This window comes from Natator depressus, chromosome 4 (genome assembly GCF_965152275.1).
Source record: "Natator depressus isolate rNatDep1 chromosome 4, rNatDep2.hap1, whole genome shotgun sequence".
NCBI lineage: Eukaryota > Metazoa > Chordata > Testudines > Cheloniidae > Natator > Natator depressus.
In genome coordinates, this window is record NC_134237.1 from 14,460,414 (window position 1) to 14,467,651 (window position 7,238).

At 45.9% G+C, this 7,238-nt stretch overlaps 1 protein-coding gene across 2 annotated transcripts in view; it reads right to left on the bottom strand.

Moving 5' to 3' along the window:
• The window catches only part of CCNI (cyclin I), a 50,024-nt gene extending 43,113 nt beyond the window's left edge, over positions 1–6,911 (bottom strand). For both annotated transcript variants that reach the window (XM_074950459.1, XM_074950458.1), the window contains exon 1: positions 6,757–6,911. The gene's annotated coding sequence lies outside the window, so the exon portion shown is untranslated. The remainder of the gene's footprint in view (positions 1–6,756) is intronic.
• Between the last annotated feature and the right edge of the window lie 327 nt (positions 6,912–7,238).

Sequence of the window (7,238 nt, forward strand, 5' to 3'; positions counted from 1 at the left end):
TCTTCTCTTTGTTGTTGTTTCTTTTGCTTTTTTGGTTTTTAAGGCTTGCTAGCTAGTAAGTCTGTTGCTGTAAAAAGTGATATTATGTATGTTTGTTAATATCACTCTTCGCAGCAGACTTACTAAGCCCCAGTAAGCCTGAGGGCAAATCAAACCCTATACAGGGAGGTGGGCAGGGAGGCTTCAGGGGCCAGAGATGATGGGGAAGGGGGGGAAGAGAGTAAGGCCTGTGGCTGAAGCCTGGAACCAGAGCCTGCCATTGCATGGATGGAGCCCAAAGTCTTGCAGCCAAAGCCTGCCCACCCACCCCCACCACCCCAGGGCTGAAGCCCAAAGCCCGAGATGGACCCAGGAAAGTGAGGCATTTACCAGCTGCCTGCTCCACCAGCTTGCGTCTATCTGGAGGGGGGCGAAGCCCAACCCCTGCTAGCAGCCATGGGAGAGGGACCACTGGTTTTTCCCCCCCATCACAGTCCAGGAGGCTGTGGCCGCAAGAAAAGCCCCCTGGTGGCCGCATGCGGCCACGGTGGCTACATTTGAGAAACACTGGCTTACAGCACAACCATTAATAATCTGCAGCAGGCTTCATGCCCATAATGCACTTCCCAACAAACTACAGAATGCAAATGCTCAGCAACGACTTTTATGATTCAAACATCAGTATGTAAATTCTCTAGCCAGAGAAAATAGTATGATATGGATAGCTATTAGGAATCAGCAAAGTTTAAACCTGGTATCAATTACTTTTGCCCCTGAAAAATTCATTTTGTAGATCTCCACCTACGGGAATTATTCTGACATCATATAAGAATTTTGTAAACGTAACACGAATTTCCCTTTTCCATGTATTTATAAAAAAAAAGCCACACCTATCTTTGCAAACCCCAAACTGACAATGACGTTTCCCTCTCTGTAGAATTTTTAGCAACGGGTTGAACACTTAGTACAGTGGAAATGTTAGGAGAGAGCACCACATCCAAAACCCTGACAACTGGAAAAATGTATTCAATCTCCCCAAAACAATCCTTGCACGGGACTAAAAGCAGTTTAAGAACAGTACAAGCACCTCAACATTACTATAAACTGAATGATGATTAGGTCATAGTCAAGGCCTTAAAAAAAAAAAAAAAAAAAAGAATCTACTTGCCAATGACAGTAGCAGAAGGGACTCGGGCCCAGATCCTCAAAAGGTATTTAGGATCAGAGCCTCAGTCCTCCACTGCTGAGGTTGGTGGACAATGGGGAGAAAGAACAGGGCTGCCCTCCACAATTCAATCCCTACCCCTGCTCTTTCTTTCCAAGACCCCCCCGTGAAATTTACAAGCATCTGGTCAGTTCTGCTGCCCTTCAGAATTTGACAATGAGCAGAAGGGGAAGCATGAGCTAGTGGCCTGAGCAGAGCCAGAAACTCCTGAGGGCTAATCCCAGCTCTGCCAGTGTTGTGTGTGATCTCGTGAAAAATCATTAAAACCTTCCGTCTCCTCTTTCAGTATTGTTAACTCCATTTTACTAATTAGCTACTGTTTACACATGGCTTTGGGGAAAAAAAAAAAAAATCTAAATAAGGCCACCAATAAAAGGTGCACTTCTAAAGTACCCAACTTTCTTCTTCAATATAACACTTTCTTGTGTAAAAAACTCTATCTAGCAGAGAAGTTTTCATGATCAGCACCTCTGACAAAATATTCATCAGCTTTTTGGAACTTCAGAATAGTAGCAGCTTCGATGCAAAATGGTTTATATGTTTTAGGTTTGTTTGGGTTATTTGAAATACCTTCTATCCAAGCAGTGCAGCATCTGAAATTTCAGAGAAAATAAGCGACAAACTGAACTTTCCCTACAAGAATTAAAAATCAGAGGTAAAAGAAAAGAAATCAATACATGGGCCTGATTCTCCTCTCTAATCAGATGAACTCCTGAGTTACACACGTGTAAGTGCCAGGTAAATCAGGTCAAATATCTTTAATAAATAATACCACTACCCAATTCCTGCATAGTGCTTCATCAGGAGGCCTCAAAACACTTTACAAAGACTGTACAAATACTGAGGCAGGCAGAGGTGAAGTGACTTGCCCAAGATCATACAGCAGGCCAGTGGCAGACCCAGAAATAGCATCCTCATCTTCTGAGTTCCACTCCAGTGCTCTATGCACCACAATATTCTGCTTCTAAAAGCAGCTGAATACAGTATAAACCAAAAGGATTAAACCTGCAAAGAAACATGCTTTTAAGGACTCCAGTCTGGTACCAGGTCAGGATTAGTAAGCAGAGCCACAGTGAACTGTTAGGTGCAGACATGCAAAGAGAAGGCTTCTTCCGTGGAAGGAAATCTCCCACGGGGGATTCTGAGCTGCTGGGTTCCACAGACCTAGCATTTCTCAGTTGTCGGAGTAAGTATATTTTTTGTTTCTCATCACTGCCACTACACAAGAAAACCAGGCAACCAAAGGACACTGGAAGACCCAGCCCTCAAGAACAGGAGGATGACAGGAAAGAAAACAATTACTTGGGAGATTTTCAAAAGGCATGAAGGGAAGTTAGGTACCTCATTGCCATTAACACCTTTGAAAGTTTATCCTATAATTATAATTAAAAAAAAAAAAAAAGTCTAGACAAAATTAGTGGCACCAAAACTCAAAGCATGTTTAGAGTTCTGAAATGTATCTAAAACATATCTTTTTAAAGAGATTATTTGTATAGTTTGAGTTATTTTAGTAACTAAGAAAAATATTATTAAAACGTGCAGGTAAATTGCATTGCAGTGCTAGTTAAAGATGCCAGATTGCCAGCTCTGGAGATTGAAGCCAGTTATATGTTCACAGAACAGATACAGCACTTGTACCTGTATGTTTTCTTCTATTGCCTCAACCCATACTCATACAACGCTCCCTGAGAAGTGAAAAGATAGTTGGATCTTTATGGTCCATTTATCAAATCCAGAGTTCTGGGAACATGTACAAAATAGATTAAGAACTATACAATGCCAAACGAAAACACCCAAGACTTTCCCCAACACTCAAGCCTAGAGAAACAGCTTAAGATCAATACATTTGGACTTGTGAATTCCAAAGTCATAGCCCCTCATGGAAACAGCCCAGCTGCCAGCCCCATCAATGACTTCAGAAGATAATACCGTGAGTGCTGAGATCAAACAAGGAGAGAGAGTCTCTGAGGTAGCCAGGACACAACCCATTTAAGGATATACCAGGTTAAAACTTGAACCTTAAATAGCATTTGGAATCAATGGTTAATCAGTACAGATCACAGGTGTGACAAACTCTGGATGAGAGCCACCACTTCACAAGAGGGCAGCTGCATTCTGCACAAGCCATAATGAAGTAGTCCCAAAGGAGGATTAAGTTAGAGAGAATTAAGACCCCTTTACTCCTGAATAAAAGCATTCACACAGGGTTTAACGCGCACTGACTTTACACCTTTAGTTCACTTGCCTTAACTTTCCTGAGTGTAGCCCTGCTGCGTAGGTCACATTTCAGCCCTGGCCTCTTCAAATACTGCTAGCAAAAGGGACAGTGAGAACGCAAAAGACACCACCACCAGACCTGGCTCTACTTAGACATCTGCACCATGCTCATCAACATAGGATCTGAGCACCTACTTCAAATCAGACTTGTCTGCTGTGAGCTGAACTGCAACCACCAAACTCATTTCACCTTGGCCACTTAACAACCATTAGTAATATCTTTCAGTCCCTTCCAATCTGGGCTGGATTCTTATATACCAAGTCTGTCAGCCATTGCCACTCTGACCCAAACCAACCCATCCCTACACTTTCACCCTTCCCTATCCCTCAGAAAGCCCTTTTGTAACCAAAGGCCAGATATGTGGATATTTGCAATGGAGACGTAGTTATTAACAATGTGAATGGCAATAGTACTAAGGGCCATGGACCAGGAACCTATTGTACTAGGCGCTGTCCAAACACAGACCAAAAAGCCATTTGCTACCCCTAAGTCTTTATAATATTAAACCTCTAGCTGCCAGCAAGACCCCATGGGGATTCACCCCAAAAGAAGAGAGGGGGTGTTATTGCAACAACCCCCCTTTCATGGTTCCCACCAGGTGTCAGGAGGTGGATATTGCTTTAAATTTTAATGCCCACCCCAAACTCCATGAGCAGGAGCTGCAGCTGGGAGACACTAATATGCATATCCTGAAGCCATCCTGGCCAGACCCCATCCCAGACAGCACTGCTATGCAGGGGGCCAGCATTAACCCCACCTGGATACAAGGGAACTCCTAGGGGTTTAGTGGTGCCATTTCCCCTCCCTCCAACTTTCCATCTTGAAGGCCTTCACCAGGGTGTCCTCCAGCAGCAGCTGGAACAGACACAGGAGAGTATTTAGCCCCAGATAGTGCAATCTATACGCCTTCAAATAGCTACGGTGCAATATATTTTTGGAAAGGGCAGTTAAGTGACCCAATGGATTTATACTAGCAGAGAAACGTTTCATGCAAATGTCTCAGGTGGTGTTTAACATTAGGCCCCGAACACACAAAAGGCAAGAATCTGTATGAATATATAAGGGCCAGATTAAGATCAGTCTCTTAATGGGGCCTTTCAAAGCCCAGCTAAGAGAAAGTTCCAAATTTGGGGTGCAGGGCAATTAAAAGCACACTCCCCAAAATGTTCAACTCCTACTGGGAAAAGCCAATAGATTAGCTTTGCAGAGTTCTAACCCCAGGCTCATTCAGACACAGCAGGTCGGAGCAAGGCACAGAACTGTGCGCTACCTTCACAAAAGCTTATGCTCAAATAAATGGGTTAGTCTCTAAGGTGCCACAAGTCCTCCTTTTCTTTTTGCGAATACAGACTAACACGGCTGTTACTCTGAAACCCACCATGACAGTGAAAACATTAGCCAAGCTTGAAAACCACGTAGCCGGAGAGACTTTGTACAATTTAAATATGATAAAGGGGTTTAAAAAAAAATCAAAACTCTGTGCTTATGTCAGAGATGCAGCCGCCTGTCACCCCAGGGATACAGACTAACATGGCTACCCCTCTGAAACGCAGAGAACGGGACATTATGAACTCTACAGCAGCTGAAAAAGCAATTGTTTAAATCAGCCTTCCAAAATTCTGCCTGCCTAGGACAAGTTATTATTATTTTTTAAAGCAGGCAAATAAAGCATCATTAATTTTTTCATCATTAGGGTAAAAGTGGGGGAATGGATTTTTTTGCCCAAGGTGGCAAATTTTCATGAGAATTTTTGCCAAGACTTCTTTTAACCAGTTGCACGAAATAACCTAAGGTAACATTATCTGTTTATATCATCCCTTCTGGGACAGTTTTACATGAAACAACATCAGCAATTCAGTCTTCTTTCAAGAAAACACTCCCCATGGGGAGGGAGGGGTCCATTCTATCGATGCAACCGATATAACAAAACAAGAACAAAATCATCCAAGAGAGCTGCAGGCACAAGTTTAGCAGTCAGATCAGAAGAGTCTGAAATGAAGCACAGTGGCAGTTTTTTTAAAGCATACTTTTGATACAGAATAATCAACAATAACCCAAAGCAGCAGACAGAATTATGGACAACTGACCATATGGCCATAAAACAGGAGCTAAAGTACAAGAGACACTGGATACACTATTTGCAGCAAAATTACAGGACTGGGAACAAATATTCAAGTGGAATTATGCCCCTTTGGACAACAATATTTAGAACATCTAAGGCCCCAAATCCTGAAATGACTTCTGCTCAGGTAGCCCCCTGAACCCCGATGGTGCCCTAATGACTTCAATGGAGCACCATGCAGCTGCAGGAGTGCTCCAAAGCAGAGCTTGTTGCAGGATTGAGGACCTACAAATAAAAAGTACATTCCAGGTGCTGGGTGTCCTCAGTCTTTTCTAGGAGTTGAGAACTCTAAGCACCTTGCACGAGAGGCTTGCAGGACTGGGCTAACACAGTATTTAGAAATATTACTCCCAAAAACAGAGGATAGAAGTGTGAACACTTGCACGCAAACTGAAATACATGCAGTTAATTTCTTTATTATATTTGACATGCCATAAAAAAATTAATGTATCTATGATTATTGCAAAAAACATATCTACATATGCAGTCACTTCCATGTAACAGTTCCCATATTTTACCACATGGAAGTAAAAACAAAATGTATCACTAAAGTTTAAGATATAAAACAGCAATGTGTGTATATCTGCAAACAATGCTATATATTGCAGAAGGAGTATCTACAAGTATATCAGCACCTATTCTATACTCAACCACACACACACACACTGCATGTATTGTGTATGTAAACACTAACACTGGCAAACACTGTTTAGAAGCGTATTTTATACATCTGTAGCCACTGAAACCAGGACATTTGCAGCATAAAGAAGGCTGCTGTACCCACAAACGTGCATGAGGATGTACAGATTGTGCAAGTACGGTACGCATGTTATACGCCGCAGAATTTGTACGCACGCACACAGTTGTTTGTAGCAGCGCGCGTTATTTAGCCAAACAAAGGCACCCACGAAACCCCCACAAGGTGACTGAGCTATTTCAACCCTGCAGGCACACAGGGCTGTGTTTGTGTCACATAAGCGCCGCTGCCCTAGTACCCCTTGCACCACGCAACGCACCCGTCTCACACCAACCCCCGCTGTTATTCGCAGCGCAGGAGACCCCCCCCCGGGAACAAAGGCGGCACATGCCCCGGGGCGCGCGGGCACGACGGACCCCGGGGCGTGCCGCGCGCGCCCGCGCCCGCGCGCTCACCTCCCCCGCGGAGCTGTCGGGTTCCCGGTCGGGGCGGGCCAGCCTCCGGCCCATCAGAACCCCATGCCGGCGGCGCGGGCGCTGCACGCGGCTAGTTTCCTGCCCGGGCCATCTCGGCGGCGGCGGCGGCCGACGGCGGCGGCGCGGGGCTCACGTCTCCATGGCGGGCGGCTCGCTGTGCGGGGTGAGCGGGAGGGGAGCCCGGCCCGCCTGCTGCCGCTACTGCCGCTGCTGCTGCCGCCCCCGGCCTGCGACGCGCGTCGTGCTGGGGAGGGGCGGGGAGCGAGCGGCGGCCCAGGCCGCAGGGCGGGGAAAGAAGGGCCGGCCGCCGCCTCCCCGCGCTGCTCCGCCCCGCGTAGCCCGCCTGGGGCGCGCTTCCCTCCCGCCCACAGGCCGCGACGGGGGGGGGGTGTAAATACAGCGGCCGGTAGCCGGCTGCGTCCCTCAGGCCGGGTGTGTCACCTCCAGACCCGCGTGTGCGA